The following is an 18,066-nucleotide window of genomic DNA, read 5'->3' as shown; positions in this document are numbered from 1 at the left end:
AAAATATTTGAACTTACTTATATAAGGAAATTTTCACTCAAGTCGTGGCATTAACATATTCTTATACATACATGTTTATGAGTGGGTATATATATATAACTCACACCTAATCATGTATGTATTATAATAAAAGATATTTAATCATTTGTTCGAGTGTTTTTTAAATTTATAATTTTCTTTAAAATAATAGCATAGTCTAAATAAGGATGAAACGATCCTATCCACTAGAATGACCATCTAGAGCTTACCAGGATAGACACTGGATTGAAGATACCAATCCCTAACTCATCATGACAAGTCTTTAAATTATAGGATAGGATTCCATATAGCATTAGGTCCTACTTCTAGCATCTCCCATTCCTGATGATACTTTCCCTCCCTTCTCAAGGATGATGATTTCATTGCATCCACTAGGTCAAAACCATGTAGTTAGTCCAAAATCTTATCATAACTCTAGAATTTACATACATGACCAAAATAAGCTCATATAAATATAATGATTTAAAACAAAATCATTTGCATGTGCATTATGAATCACTATTCAATAATATAAAGCAACATGTATTAGTACAATTAAGCATTATCAAAATATTAGGGCACAAGTGGGATGTAACACATCCTTCCCCTTGTGAATCATCACCCCCAATAATTTTAAGTATCATAAAGTAAAAAATTAAGTTTAATATCATTTTTATAAACATAATAAAATAAGTTTAGCTATTGTAAATATTAAACAAATAGGGAAATATTGGGTGGATTTCATTACAGTCCTCCCATGTGCCACTATCATTAGAATATTGGTCCCATTGGACCTTGCACTATGTGAATTCTCTATTATATAATTTAATCTTACGTATGTAACTCAAGCACCTTAACCAGCTCGATCATGACCACCCCAAGGTCATGTAATTGCAAGGAGTTCCAATCGATTATATGTGTAAAATCAGATGTGTACTTTTTAAGGTATGAAACATGAAACATGTCATGCAACCAGGTGAGAGATGGTGGTAGAGAAATCCTATATGTGATCAACTTAATCATATCAAAAACCTCAAATGGTCCTACATATAGGGGTGCAAATTTAGATGATTTCCTGAATTTTATGGCACTTTTGTGTGGTTTGACTCATAGAAGAACTTTCTCTCCCACTTCAAATTGTTTAGGATTTCACTAACCTTCTACTAACTTTTTTCTAATTATTTTTACCTTCTCTTCCATTTCTAAGAACATTTTCAGATTGAGGGTTATCCTATCTTTTATTTTATCCCAGCTGTTAGGAGTTCTACACCTCTTTTTGTACAATGCCTCAAAGGGTACCATCTTTATAGATGATGGAGAGGGGTTCTTATAAGAAAACTCAACTAAGAGATGATAGTATTACCATTTGTATTGTTACTCCATGTAATACATTTTTAAAATATTCTCTAGCACCTGATTGACCCCTTTTGTCTAGCTATTTATTTTAGGATTATAGGTAGATATGATATTCAATTGAGTACCTAGGGCTACAAACAAGGTTTGCTAGAATCTGGATGTCATTCTACCATCCCTATTTGATATTATCTTTTCAGGTACTCCATGTAATCTAAATATGTCCTATACAAATTTATAGGCAATAGTAGGCACCCCATCAATTAGGTTTCTTAGTATGAAGTGGGCTACCTTGGAAACCTATCAACCACTACCAATATAGTATTATAGTTATTTCTGGACATAGGCCATCCTTGGATGAAGTCTATACTGATTATCTACCATTTCCATTTAGCGACTACATTGGGTTGTAACAAACCGATGAGATGTTGATGCTCTTCTTTAACCCTTTGGCATTCTAAACCACCATCCACAAACCTTGTGACGTCCTTTTTCATACACTTCCAGAAGTATAAGGATTTAATATCAACTAAGAATTTAGTCACTCATAGATGTGTGGAATATGGTGTTGAGTGCACCTCCTTCTATACTAAGTTTCTTAGTTCAAGAGATACAGGAACATAATTTTTTCCTTGATACCTTAGTATCTCATTAATTTCAATATGGAAACCCTCATATCTTGGATCTTGAGGATTAAGATTCAAGGCTTCTCTTACATATTGATAATACATGTTCTCATCTAACTATTGAAGTACTTGAATCTTGAAATCTATATGCACTTTAGTTACAACATTAATATGATGTCAATGGCTTAAAGAATCTACCACATAATTTTCCTTTCCTTTGGTATAGATAATCTCAAAGTCATAGTCAAAAATTAATTTGAACCATCGCCCCTATCATGCATTAAGAATGAGTTAGGTGAAAATATAGCTTAGCCCTTGATGATCGGATTGAAGCTCAAAATATTTGCCTAAAAGGTAGTGACAGTATATTTATAAAGAATAGACTATTGCAACAAGCTCCAAGTCATGTGGTTCATAGTTTTGTTCATAATTTTTGAGTTTTTGAGACTCATAAGCTATCACTGACTCATTTTGCATTAGGAATTTTCCCAGTCCTCCCCATGTTGCATCAGTTACCATCATAAAATGCCCCTTCAAATCTGGCACCTTTAATATTGGTGTTTTGGTCAACCTTTTTTTTTAAAGGAGTTAAAAAAATTTCTAACACCTTTCAGTCCATTAATATCTCTTCCCTTTTATCTGAAGGGAAGTTATTGGATAAGCTATGTGCAAGAAGTTCATTACAAACTTCCTATATTAACCTGCTAAGACCATTAAGATTCTTGATAAATGCATATTTCTAGGGGTTGGCCATTTTGAAATAGCCCTTATCTTAGTCGGATCTACATCTAAACCCTTAGATATGATGATATGCCTTAGATATTACACCTCTTTCTGAAAGAAAGTGCATTTGGATAACTCGCCATATAATTTATTTTCACTCAAGAATTGAAGGATAGGTTGTAAATCCTATAGATGTTCTTCCTCATTCTTAGAGTATATCAAAATATCATCTTAGAACACCAATAAAAAATTGTCAAGATAATCATGGAATATATTGTTCATTAGGATCATGAATATCGTCAGGGAATTCATAAGCCCAAATGGTAATACAATGAACTTGTAATGCCCATAATGAGTACTAAAGGTTGTTTTGTGGATATCTTTTTCCCTAAGCCTTAACTATTAGTACCTTGAACATAAATCTATTTTGTAAAATACCGCATCTCAATGCATTTTATCAAACAAATCATAAATGTGTGGCAAGGGTGTTAGCATTGGGTTGTCATTGATGTCAACCGGTATGGGATGACTACCAGTATAAGAGATGTATGTGCAACACTGTCAAGGAGGAGTATAGGTTGAGATATCTTTGATATCAACTTGTGTTGCAAACAATAGGTAAGGTAAGGAAGATGACCTCGGGAGTCACCGGTACACAAGTTGGTGCCTGACATGTGTGGATGGAATGGTAAGGTGATCGATACCGATACAGTGCATCATCAGTAAGGAAATGATGTCAACTAGTAAGTGATGTGTTGACATGGGGAAGTCAAATCAACCAAGTGAGTGGTTGTCAGCCTACAAAGGTCATGACCAGTGTACAAGTAGGATGAGAAAGGTGCTTGGATGTTGTTTGTGATGAAGAGGTAGAATGTTACCTAAATCACATCAACAATGGAGGAGAAGAATGAACAGATCATAGGTATGTTGTAAGGTTGCAAGACAATAGGACTCCCACCTGATGAAGATGCAGTCATAATGAGAAGTAATGACTGATAGTGAATGTGCCCATACTGGATCATATGTGCCTATTTGAAGATATGTTGCACAAATAGGGAAGTCACATGAGACCAGTAAGTGGAACTTATCTCCTATCATACATTTTGTGCATCATAGTTTTGTGAGATAAGGAAGAAGAGGTGTGCATTAAGTGCATGAAATTAGGGATATGCACTAGATCGACTAAGAAGGCATGTTTAGATGTCGATACAGATGAAGAGTGCTTGTCAATATGTAAGTCCACCAGAAATATGAGAAAGGTGCAGATGTAGATGTCCCCCCCACCTTGTGGGAATGTGCATGCTTGGGATAGACATGTTTGAAGACCAGTTTAGGTGTTCCACCGGTAGTTCCACAAGTGCAGACATGAGGAGTTAACCTCATTGAATGTGAGATACTAGTAGGGTTAGAAAATCGATAGGAAAGAGGAACTGGTAGAGTATTTGGTCGGTGATCCCATCTAGACCAACATGAAAAGCCTTATTGGTAGTTGGTTGACATGGATGCCACTTGAAGTCAAGGTGGCAAGCTCACAGAGATTGGTGAAGTGTCATGTAGAGATAGGTATTTCTACAGGTGTGCATTAAATATGGATCCCATGATTTATGGATTGGATCAGAGAAGTGTGGCTCGAGGAAGAATGAATGATAGAGAAGAATCAAGGAGTTGTTGGTACCTGCATCGAAGCAAGATGATCAGACTATGAGATAATATCGAGGGGGAAACAATAGAAACATTAAAGATGATTTGATAGAGGTAGGTCAAGATACATCATTGTGTTCACTACATTTGGAAAATGTGTATTGGAAGGCATGTTATTGGTGGAGCTATATAGTTGGTTGTCTGGGAGATCAAATCAGGGAAGATCTAATTGGATTTGGTTTTCCTCGAGGGTGATGAGGAAACCCTAACCACCTATATTTTGAATTATCTTTTGGCAAGAAAGCTAGTCTATAAATATGAAGGCCAAAGATATATTCAAGCTGCTACTGAAGAGAAGAGGATAGTGCTACTACAAAGTGATTGAGTTTTACTTCTGCGTGTGAGAGAAAATCAACCAAGTGCTCAACGAGTATCTAAGAAAAGAGGGAGAGGGAAGAGAAGAACTGGTAGTGGTTATATCGGCAAAGAAGAAGTGAGGAGAGCTACAGAGAAGGAAGACAGTGGACCAGTAGAGTATAGCACCGGTAAACTGCAGAGCAATGAGGAGGAGATCCAGTAAAGAAGAAGAAGAGAAGAGGTGTACTGGTAGGGTTTTTCAACAGTAGAGCAGTAGGTGACAGTAGCAAAAGTCTGATTTGGTGTAGAAGAGAAGGTATATCACTAACAGAGTAAGGTATATGAAATGGTTACAAGATTCACTTGTAACAAGACAACTACTTTTGTAATTGATGCTTTCTATTGTGAACACTGAGTTTTAGCTCAGTGCAAGAGTTGTAGCTCCTTTGGGTTGTAGCCCATAAACAAGTTAGGGGTTGGTGCTCCTTGGGTTGGTGCCCTAAACAGTGTAACATGGTTTTCATTGTGAGGGTGGATTGGAGCAGTAGACTCTAGCAGCATTGCTCACTGAGGTTTTTCCCATCTTGGGTTTTCCTCGTATATATTGGTGTTATGTGATGTCCCTTGTGTGATTGCATTTGTGTTGGTCTCCCTTCTAACTGGTAATTCTATATTGGGTTAGATCTATTAACCGGTATGCTCACACAGAATAGATAAAGGGAAAATTTTGAGATCCATTGATTCACCCCCCTCACAGTGGTGCATTGTGTCTAACAATTGGTATCAGATCCTAGGTTCTCATCTAGATGAGCTTTCTCTAGCTTGGGTAGATTTTGGCTTAAGGACACAATGGTTTTCTTAGTATCAATCCCTGCTCCTATGTTTGATGGTTCAAACTATTCTATTAGTTGTAGAATGGAAGTCTTCCTATCCTCTCTAGGGTTTGATGTATGGATGTTGATTATCATTGGTCTCCCTAAGAATGTCAATCCTCCCACCAGATTTGAAGAAGAAAGAAGTTTCATGTGAAATGAAGAAGCCATAAAGGCTATATTCAATGGGCTCACCAATGATGTCTCCTCATAGGTGGATAAGTGTAAATCAACAAAGAGTCTATGGGATAGACTAAGGAAGCTCTATGGAAATGAACCCTACACCACTGGATCTATGTGTGGAAGTGAGAAGAACAATGCAGTAGATACATGTGCAGGAGATGAAGGCAGATCCACTAGCAATCATAGCATTGATGAAGAAGGAACCCACCTCCTCATGGCTCAAGGATTTGAAGATCAGGTGAACACATCTGAAAGCGATAAGGCAAATAGATCCCACCAACAAGATGTGTTTGGCAGTGATGATGAGGAAGAAGGAGACAAGACAGATAGATCTAGCCATCAAGATCTATTTGATAGAGAAGGAGAAGAAGAAGAAGATGAAGAAGTAGATCTTGAGTGTGAACTAGTAGGTTCTTTACAAGAGCATCAAAATGTTAGAAATGATTTTAAAATCTACAAAAGATCAGTTCATGAGGATTGCAGTCAGTTGAGAACTTGCCTTGATGTGTCAAACCAAAAGGTTGGCCTATTCACCTCTCAACTAGAAGAGACAAAAATATTGACTGATGATTTGAAATCAGTCTTGGACTCCAAGGAAAGTGAAAGGGAGAACTTGAGAAATGAATACAAGCTATTCAAGAATACTTCTATAGTAGAGCAGAACCAACTGACAAAATGCCTTAAGGAATCTGAGAAATGCATCTCATAGTTGAATTCTTAGGAAAAGAACACCAAAGTGTGTCGGTGTGAAGATCTAGTATCGAGGCTAGAAATTAAAGATAAATAATATCATAAGCTACTTGGAGAAATGGAGACTCTCCAAAATGACCTTGAGAAATGTCAGGATGAGCTCAAGGTAAGAATCCAGTTTGATGGTAGCGGTGACGTCTTGGACAAAATACTTAAAAAGAAAAAGCATTCCAAATACACTGAAGGATTAGGAAGTGGTGTCAGTGAATTCTCAACCAGCAAGAATGTCCCCCACAATGACATTCTATTTGTCTCCTCCAATGGAGAAAAAAAAGGCCAAACCTTCACAGTGAGAAATGCTCCCCAGAACAAGGTTGATCTAAGTATAACTAGTAAATATTTGTGGACAAGAATGAAGAGCGGTGCTACAAGAAGGAGGAACAATACAAAGGTAAAGGAAAGATGGGAGAAGATAGCTTCACCGGAAGCAGGAACATGAGAACTCAGCAAAGAAGACCTCCCATCGGTAGTGGACAAATAAATTCTACTACACACAAGGCAAAGCAAGTGTGGGAGAAGAAGAGACCAGATGGAATGGGTTGTGGTGAATATGATGGAGCCAAAAGATCACCAGATAATCACATATGCACAACTCAACTAGTACATGGAAGATGATTGAAGCCCCGATGTTGGACATAATCAGAGATAAGGACCTGAGATGTATGAATCATGGGGAGTTCAAGTGGCTATGATGAAAAGTCAAGATGTTTGAACTTAGAAGAGTAAGTGCACTGACTACCCAAAACTATAGATGATGAAAAGTCATAGTAGCAATACCTAGGATAATTTCATTGCAAGGGGTATCTACCTGTCATGTGGTTGGTTGTATTCATAGTACAATCACATTTGATTCCTACTTGTTAGTTGGCTGGTTGTATTGGTAGTATAATCACATTTGATTCCTAAATAATTTTGGGACCAAATAGGAGGTAATGCATGTTGGCCGACAGGTGAGTAATGTTTACTGGCACATCCCTCTGAAATTAAGTAGTGTAACAAATGGTATAACATTTGCATGCTCAATTGGTGTCAGTTATAGTTGAGTCCTCCATTTCAAGTGTGTCCATGAGATCCTATATTATTCTTTCTAGATCTCTTTATACATTCCTCTACCCTATGGCCATAAGCATTACATGCAAAGCAATAATAGGTAAAGGATGGCATATGACTTACAAATTTATTTTTTCATGCATGGGGAGATCTTACCGGTTTTGCATCTCCATTTCTCCTTCTTTGAGAATGGATCCTTGGTTGTCCATTCTATGTGGATCTTCCATCTAGTCTCTTCTTCTCCCACACGTGCTTTTCCCTATGGGTGGTAGCATTTTTTTGTCCTCTGCCAGTAGGAGGTATTCTTTGTTGCTTTCTCATTTTCTTGCATTTGGTGAAGTTATCTTCTCCCATCTTTCCTTTTCCTTTGGGATCTTCATTGTTCCTTCTTCTTGCAACATGGGTCTTCCTTTCTGTCTACAATTCCTCTCTAGTTGTTCTTAGGTCAACCTTCTTTTGGGGAGAATTTCTGACTGTGAAGGAATGTCCCTTGTTTTCTCCATTTGAGGAGACAAACTAAATGTCATTGTGGGGGAAATTCTCGCTGGTGAAGCATTCACCTACACCACTTCCTAATCCTCCAATTTCCTTGGCATGCTTCTACTTCTTCAACATTATTTCCAAGGCATCATTGCTACCATCAAACCAGATTCTTACCTTGAGATCATCCTGACATTTTTCAAGGTCATTTCAGAGAATCTCCATTTCTCCATGCAGCTGTTGATATTCATCATTTTTAACTTCTGTCCTAGATGCTAGATCTTCACACCAGTACTCCTTGATGTCTTCCTTGTGGGACTTCAACTATGAGATGCTTTTCTTAGATTATTCAAGGCACTTTATCAACCCATTCTGCTCCACTATAGCAGTATTCTTGAATAGCTTGTATTCCTTTTTTACTCTATTGAGTTCCTTAAGTGCATTTACAAGCTCTCCTTCAAGATCAACTTATGCTTCATCTTCTTCTTTTCCTTCACTATCACTACCAAACACATCTTGTCAGTAGGAGTGATCTGCATGATCATTTTCATATGTGTGCCTTTCATCTTCTAATTCTTGAGCCATGAAGAGGTGGATTCCTTCATCATCATTGCTGCAACTGCTAGCAGATCTTCCTTCATCATCTACAGATTTATGAGATGCATTTCTCATACTGTCTTTGAAAGTCGATCCTGTAGTAGTAGGCTCATTTCTATAGAGCTTCTTCAATCTTTCCCATAATCTTTTTGTTGTTTTGCATCTATCCACCTATGAGAAAGCATCACTGGTGAGCCCACTGAATATGGCCTTTATGGATTCTTCATTGCACAAGCATCTTCTTTCTTCTTCAGATCCAGTGGGAGGACTAACATTCTTAGAAAGACCATTAATAACCAACATCCATACATCAAACCCTAGAGAGGATAGGAAGACTTCCATTCTACAACTTCAAATAGAATAGTTTGAACCATCAAACACAGGAGCAAGGATTAACACTAAACAAATCATTGTGTCCTTAAGCCAAAATCTACCCAAGCTAGAAAAAGCTCGTCTAGCTAGGAACCTATGCTCTGATACCAATTGTTAGACACAATGCACCACTGAGAGGTGGAGGGGGTGAATCAGTGGTTCTCAAACTTTTCCCATTAGCTATCCTATGTGAGCATACCAGTTAATAGATATAACTCAATGCAGACTTACCGGTTAGTGGGGAGACCAACACAAATGCAATCACACACAAAGAGGCATCTCATAACACCAGGATGTACGAGGAAAACCCAATATGGGAAAAACCTTGGTGAGCAATGTTGTTGGAGTCTACTGCTCCAATCCAACCTCACAAAGAAAACTTTTACATTGTTTAGGGCACCAACCCAAGGAGCTGCAACCCCTGATTTAGGGCACCAACCCCTTATTTAGGGCACCAACCCAAGGAGAGCCAACCCCTAATTTGTTTATGGGCTACAACCCTTGCACTGAGCTACAACTCAATGTTCACAATGATAACTTAAAATATAAAAGTAGTTGTCTTGTTACAAGTGAATCTTGAAACCATTTCATATACCTTTCTCTGTCAGTGAGATACCTTCTCTGCTCCACCGACTCACTCTTCTATTGCTTTCACCTACTTTTCTACTATTAGAAAACCCTACCAGTACACCTCTTCTACTCTTCTTCTCTGCAGAATCTCCTCCTCACTGCTCTGCACTTTACTAGTGCTAAACTCTATTGGTCCACTATCTACCTTCTCTGCAGCTCTCTTCACTTTTGCTCTGCTGGTATAACCACTATCGGTTCTTCTCTTCACTCTCCCTCTTTTCTCAAATACTCTCTAAGCACTTGGTTGATTTTCTCTCACATACAGAAGTAACACTTAATCACTTCGCAATAGCACAATATATTTCTTCTATTCAACAGTTGCTAAAAATGTCTTTGGCTTGCATATATATAGCCAGGTTTTCCCGCCAAAAGACAATTCAAAATCTAGGCGGTTAGGGTTTCCTCGTCATCCTCGAGGAAAACCAAATCCAATCAGATCTTTCTTGATCTGATCTCCCTGACAGCTAACTAGACATCTCTGCTATTACCATTCCTTCTTGATCACGCCTTCTATCTTTGGCAATCTTCTTTTACCCTATCGACTGATCTCTTGGTCAAACACCAAGATCCATCTTATTGTTTCCTTCATCCACCTCGATCTTCTCAATCACTCTTATCTAGCTCGTAGTTGTCCTCTAGACCTCAAGCCGCAAACCTTTGCAAGGACTCTACAATGCATCTTGTGATTTGTGGGATCTTCCATTAATGTTGACCAACTCTGCAACTACTTCGTTGGTGTACACTCCATCTTCATCCGAATGCAATTCACCACCTTGACTCCATGTGGCATCCACGCCGACCATCTACTAGCTTGGCTCTTCAAGTCAGTCTAGATAGGATCACCAACCAAACCCTCTACTAGTTCCTCTTTCTTGTTGGTTTACAAACCATGCTAGCATCTCACACTCTACCGATTAACTCATCATGTTTTCTCTCTATTGAACTGCCGGTGGAACTCCTTGATCGGTTACCTTGTTGTTTCCTTCAAGGTGGCAAGACATCTACATTTGCACCTTATCCATATTACTAGTGGACTTTTATATTGGTAAACACTCTTGATGACATTCTGTCATCATCCTTCAATAGACTTCATCTTCAGTCCAACCATTCTCCCTGATCATCTTTGACCACATCATAACTTGTTTGTCAAAGTGACAAACACATCACTCTTCATTTGTACTGGCATCTCAACATGTCTTCTATTTTGGTCATTGTATAACACTAATTTCATATACTCAAGGCATTCCTTTGTTTCATCGATAGATCCGGTGTGGGCACACTCACTATCAGTCATTGCTTCTTATGATGACTGCATCTTCATCAGGTGGGAGTCTTGTTGTCATGCAACCTTACACCATATCTGTGACTTGTGTATTCTTCTCCTTCAGTGTTGATGTGATTCAGGTAACATTTTGCTTCTTCATCACAAACAACCACTCAAACACCTTTCTCATCTTGCTTGTACACTGGTCATGACCTTTGCAAGCTAACAACCACTCACTTGGTTGATTTGAATTCTCCATGTCAACACATCATTTACCAGTTGGCATCCTTTCCTTGTCAATAAGACATTGTACCAGTACCAATCACCTTACCAATTCATCCACACAAGTCAGGTACCAACTTGTGTACCGGTAACACCAGTGGTCATCCATCTGAATGACATTCTCTCCCTTACCTTATCAGTGTCTTGCAACAAAAAGTGATATCAAGGATATCTCAACCTATACTCCTCCATGACAGTGTTGCACATACATCTCTCATACCGGTTGACATCAATGACAACCCAATGCCAACAGATACTAGTTGTTTTATGAAAAATATATATATGTTTGATGAAAATTTGAAATTTCAATGCAGTAGTACTAAAATTGTAGGAAAAAGAAAGAAGTGGGTTTTTGTTTGATCAGCTTAACCACAATCAAATAATAATATTTTAAATATAAGTAGAAGACTCATGTTGAGATGTGACACATATTTTTTTCAATTTTTTGATGTAAGTAATTAATTATAAATTATTTACTACAACTTTGTAAAAATATAAAAAACTCATATATCTAACCACCTTAACTTGATCAAAACTTTATGAAATTCATTTTTTTTCCTATAATGGGAGAAGCATAGAATGTGATGCATGTTTTAGATTCAAAAAAAGTGATACGGCTTGAAATTTATAGATGTTTTTTGATCAAGCTATCAATAAGGACTTAACTCAAAATTCAATTAGAAAATGACTAATTATTATTTATTAAAGTCAAAATAAGACAAAACTTATATTTTTGGAAAGTTGAGACTGTCCTTAAAATACCCTTTTCATTTCATCAATTTCAGCTAGAAAAAAGGTCATCAACCACTAGAGTGAAGTCTGAAAAAGAAAGGAAGACTCAAAAACACTTTTTTTTGTTGACTTTCTAGGTTTGGCATGTCCTAGCCAAATCCCAATGCAATCCCGAGGCAAATACCAAGGCTTCTGGTTTTTGTTAGACATATTAGACATTCGATCGAAACGAATTTAAATTTGATATTTTATTTTTTATTTTTTATTATAAATATAATTAATAATATATGATATATAATAATATATATTATGTATTAATATAATAATATATTAATATATTAATATATATATATATATGAAAATATACTTATGTATTAATATTATAATATATTAATATATTAACAATAAAAGATATCAAATATTGGATAATATTCAATATCTGGTACCTTGCTTAGGATAAGGAGAGAGGGGGGGAGAGAGATAGGGAGAGAAGGGTAAAGGGATTTAGAGAGAGAGTGAGAGAGGGATATTTGATACTTTCTTTAGGATAGGGAGAGAGGGACATGGGGATAGACAGAGAGAGAGGAAGAGAGGGAGAGAGGGAGGGAGGGAGGGAGGGAGAGAGATAGACATACAAACAGACAGACAGGAAAACAGATAGATAGATAGATAGACAAACAGACAAACAGACAAACAAACAGACAGATAGACAAACAAATAGATAGACAGACAGATAGACAAACAGACAGATAGACAAACAAACAGGCAAAGATAGATAGATAGAGAAATGGAGAGAGAGAGAGAGAGATAGAAAGAGATAGAGATAGAGACAAAGATAGAGATATATATAGAGATAGAGACAGAGAAAAACATAGAGATAGAGTTAGAGATAGAGATAAAGATAGATAGATAGAGAGAGAGAGAGAGAGAGAAAGAGAATGGGAGAGGGAGAGGGAGAGGGAGAGAGGGATATCAGATACCTTATTTAGGATAGGGAGAGAGAGAGAGAGAGAGAGAGAGAGAGAGAGAGAGAGAGAGAGAGAGAGAGAGAGAGGAGGGGGGTTTGCAAGGAACAAGAGAAAATTGATTGATGTAGGAGCATCCCCAATCGATTAGAACTATTGCATCAACCAAAAATATTTCCTTTCAATTTTGTTCTTGTTTAGTTCTTTGAACAATTTTATGTATTCTTACTGGTATGTACCAATAATTGTTTGTTCTTCATGGAAGATCTTGTTTGTAGTTTCCTAGCGGTTTCATGTGGTTGATTCTAGATTTCTAGTTCATTTGGGTTCTTCTCTAGTCAGATATTGCTTCTGGTTGGCTGTTTTTGGGTTCCCGAGATAGTTCTTGTGCTTACTGATTGGTTTTTCTTCATTACCAGCATAATTATTGGCATCTAGATCCATCTTGGGTCTTGTCTGATGTTCTTTGGCATGTGGTCGACCTTCATGTTGAATCACATCACTTGGCTGTTCTTTTTCAGAAAGATTTCTTAAATTTTAGGACTGACCTAATTACACGTTTCATTTTCCTACATTGGTGAATGTAATTTTTTGAGGCCAACCTAGATATGTTCTAGTGGGTATAAATATGATGTTATCTAATCATTTGTAAGGGTAGAGGGAGCATAACTTGGAATGAGTATTTATATTCGGATGTTGTGATCTGGTTGATTTTTAGAATCGCCGTTGGGTTGTTTCTAGATTGAAGTCTACATTTAACTAGTTAATTATGGGATGTTCTTTGATGATAATATGAAGATTGTCGGATGATTTCTGAAAGTTGTAAGGCCGTAATTTGATCTGTTTATGTGAATTTTTATGTTTTCTTAATGCTTTCATTGTGTTTCTCTTGTTGCATAAGTCGGTTCACTCTTCTGAGGGTTTTTTATCGGTTATGGCTACATCAATTGGTATCAGAGCTGGTTATGGACTAGCTAGTGGAAAAATCATTCGCAAACATTGAGGCATTCCTTGAGGTGGATAGATCATTGATTGGAGGCAGGCCACATGTGTGTTCAATAGATCACCAAGGGAAGGCAATTGAAATAGGTAGTCAGATTGACGAGTTGATGCATTTTTCTAGAGTGAAGGAGAGATGCCATTAAGAAGGACATACCACCAAAGGGTAGAACAGATGATGGAAGACTTCAAGAATGAAGTGAGGAATGAAATCTAGAATGCTTTGGCCAGTTTACAAAGAAACCCTAACTCTAAGGATGAGTATGAGGAAGCCGGTGAAGAGCTTGAGGAAGCTAAAGGACCAAAACATGAGAGAGAGGAAAGGTTCATGAAAGCAGTGGCACAAGCAATTAAAGTGCATAAATTTGAGGTTTTTAACTTTTCTGAAATGTCGAACCCGAAGGATCTAATCGACTGGATTAGAGAGTTGGGGGACTACTTTGAGTTTGAGAATGTCAAGGACCCACAAAGAGTCAGGTTAGCATAGACCAAGTTGAAAGGGCATGTTGCCTTATGGTGGAATGAGTTACAGAAAGATAGAGTGGAGAATGGTGAATTAAAGATCACCTAGTGGAGACAAATGGTTGCAAGATTGAAGGCCAAGTTAATACCAAGAGACTATTAATTGGAACTATTCAAGAAGTTGCAGAACCTGAAACAAAGAAACATGATGGTGAAGGAATATACTGAGGAATTCTATAAAGTGGTGATTAGATATGGACATAAAGAGATGGACAGAGAAAAGGTGTCAATGTACATCAATCGGCATGATTTAAACATTCAAGATGAGATGAGTATGTTGAAGATTTCAATAGTTGAAGAAGCTTACCAGTATGCTTTGAAGACTGAGGAGAAGATGAGAAGAAGACAACTAAATAAGGGAAAGGAGAAATTCAAGATGCATGATAGTATGAAGAAATCAGTTCAAGAATAGGAGTCCAAACTTAAGTGGAGTAAAGAACTAGAACAAAAGACACCAAGGAAGGGTACCAGTAGTATCGGTAGAGAATTCCCTTGAAAATGCTTCGAGTTTGGAGAAACCAGACATAGATTCTATGAATGTAAGAAATGAATGTCAAGAAGTTGTGTGGCAAGTGAATAACCAGATGGTACCGGACTTGACTGTGCACCAAAACAAGGAGAATCCCTTATGTTCAGAAGAAATGATACCGGATCTACTCAAAGGAGGAGTCTTTTCCAGACTGTATGCAAATTAGGTGGTAAGTGTTGCAAGGTAATTGTAGATAGTAGAAGTACTGATAATTTAGTATCTGAGGAGATGGTTGAGAATCTTGGGTTGAAGAGGATTGAGCATCCTTTTCCTTATGAGGTAAGTTGGTTACAAGATGATCAGAAGGTAGAGATAAAGGAGCAATGCTAGGTGAGTTTCAATGTTGGGCCTTTCAGAGATGAAGTTTTATGTGATATTTTATCAATGAATGTTTTTCATGTCTTGTTGGGAAAACCTTAGCAGTATGATAGAGGAGCTATTTATTACTATAGAAGAAACCTAGTTACTATTGAAAAGAATGGGAAGAAGTTCACATTAATTTATTTGAAGGAGAAAGAGAAGGACGTGAGGAATCCGAGTCCCAAGAAAAGTTGCAAGAAACTAGTGGTAGAGGTTATACCGAGGAAGGTTTGACAGAACCAGTTGCAGAGGTTATACCAGAGGTTTCAAAGAAAGATCAGATAGAACTAGTTGCAGAGATTATAATGGAGGGTGACATGAGTCTGATGGACAAATGGAACCAAATGACAGGGAGTTGATGGTAACAAACCGGATGAAGTCTTGTGGCAGAACTAAATCAGAATTGCAGAAACAAAGGCAACATGTAGATCTAAAGCAAAGAAAGAGAAACAAGGAGAGTCATAGGTTAGAGAATGTGGTTGAACCACTGGGAGAAATAGAGCAGAGATTGGCAGATAAAGAAGATGTTTGGATCCGAAATAAGAATGCGATATTTATTTCGAGTCCTTTTAGATGTTCATAAGTTACCTCTCATAGAACATCTTTTTCTACCTGGGTTGTCTGATGTAGGAGCATCCCTAGTCGATGAGCAATCTTGCATCAACCAAAAATATTTCCTTCCAATTTTGTTCTTGTTTAGTTCTTTGAGAAAAAATTTGCATAATTACCAGTATGTACCAGTAGATGCTTGTTCTTCATGGCAAATCTTGTTTGTAGTTTCCTAGTGGTTTCATGTGGTTGATTCTAGATTTCTAGTTTATTTGGGTTCTTCTCCGATCAGTTATTGCTTTCGGTTGGTTGTTTCTAGGTTTCCCAAATAGTTCTTGTGCTTACTGGTTGGTTTTCCTTCATTATTAGTGCGATTCTTGGCATGTGGATCCATCTTGGGTCTTGTCTGATGTTCTTTAGCAAGTGACCGACCTTCATACTGAACTACATCACTTGCGTATTTTTTTCGAAAAGATTTCATAAATCTTAGGGCCGACCTAATTACACATTTCATTTTCCTACATTGGTGAATGTAATTATTGGTTTATGTGAATTTGTTGTGTTTTCTTACTGCTTTCGTTGCATTTCTCTTGCTGCATAATTTGGTTGACTCTTCTAACGTTTTTTTTGTTGGTTATGGCTGCATCAATGATCTAGATAGGGAGAGAAGGTTAAATGGATTTAGAGAGAGAAGGGGAGGTGGGAGAGTGAGAAAGGGATATCTAATACCTTGTTTAGGATATAGAGAGAAGAGAAATGGATTTAGAGAGAGAGAGAGGTAGAGGGGGGAGGGGGGAGAGAGATATGTAATACCTTGTTCAAGACAGGGAGAGAGAGGGGGATAGGGAGAGAATGGGATAAGGAGAGAGAGAGAGAGAGAGAGAGAGAGAGAGAGAGAGAGAGAGAGAGAGAGGGGGGGTGTTGGAAAGGGATAAGAGTAAAGGGATTTAGAGAGAGAGGGAGAGAGGGATATTTGATACCTTATTTAGGATAGGGAGAGAGATTGATAGGGAGAGAAGGGGATAGAGCAAGAGAGAGTGGGAGTTAGTAACGAATAAGGGAAAATTTATCTAGATAGGGAGAGAAGGGGAAAGGGGGAGGGAGAGACAGGTAGAGAAGGGTAAAGGGATTCAGAGAGAGAGAGAAAGAGATAGAAGAGGGAGGGGGGATAGGGATATCTAATACCTTGTTTAGGATAGGAGAGAGAGCGAGAGAGAAGGGAAAAGGGAGAGGGAGATATAGGGAGAGAAGGGTAAATGGGTTTAGAGAGAGAGAGGGAGAGAAGGATATCCGATACCTTGTTTAGGATAGGGAGAGAAGGGTAAAGGGATTTAGAGAGAGAGAGAGGTAGAGGGGGGAGGGAGGAGAGGGATATCTAATACCTTGTTTAGGATAGGGAGAGAGAGAAAGATAGATAGGGAGATAATGGGATAAGGAGAGGGAGAGGAGGATAGAGAGAGAGAGAAGGGGGGTTGGAAAGGGATAAGAGAAAAGTGGTATAGATAGGAAGAGAAGGGGAAAGAGAGGGAGAGATAAGGAGAGAAGGGTAAAGGGATTTATAGAGAGGGAGAGAGGGAGAGGGGGAGAGGGGGAAAAGGAGAGAGGGATATTTGATACCTTGTTTAGGATAAGGAGAGAGAGAGAGAGGGATAGAGAGAGAGAGGGGGGTTGGCAATGGATAAGGTAAAAGTTATCTATATAGGGAGAGAAGAGGAAATGGGGAGGGAGAGATAGGTAGACAAGGGTAAAGGAATTTATAGAGAGATAGAGAGGTATAGGGGGAGGGGGGAGAGGGATATCTAATACCTTGTTTAAGATAGGGAGGGAGAGAGAGAGAGAGAGAGAGAGAGAGAGAGAGAGAGAGAGAGAGAGAGAGAGAGAGAGAGAGAGAGAGAGAGAGAGATTGATCTAGATAGGGAGAGAAGGGTAAAGGGAGAGGGATGGATAGGGAGAGAAGAGTAAATGGAGAGGGAGAGATAGGGAAAGAATGGTAAATGAATCTAGATAGTGAGAGAGAGAGGGGGTTTGGTAAGGGATAAGGGAAAAGTGATCTAGATAAGGAGAGAAGGGGAAAGTGAGAGAGAGATATAGGTAGAGAAGCGTAAAGTGATTTAGAGAGAGAGAGGGGGGAAGAGGGGAGAGGGGAGAGGGATATTTGATACCTTGTTTAGGATAGGGTGAGATAGGGATAGGGAGAGAATGGGATAGGGAG

This window comes from Cryptomeria japonica, chromosome 7 (genome assembly GCF_030272615.1).
Source record: "Cryptomeria japonica chromosome 7, Sugi_1.0, whole genome shotgun sequence".
In the NCBI taxonomy this organism is placed as follows: domain Eukaryota; kingdom Viridiplantae; phylum Streptophyta; class Pinopsida; order Cupressales; family Cupressaceae; genus Cryptomeria; species Cryptomeria japonica.
Note: the sequence above shows the minus strand (reverse complement) of the source record.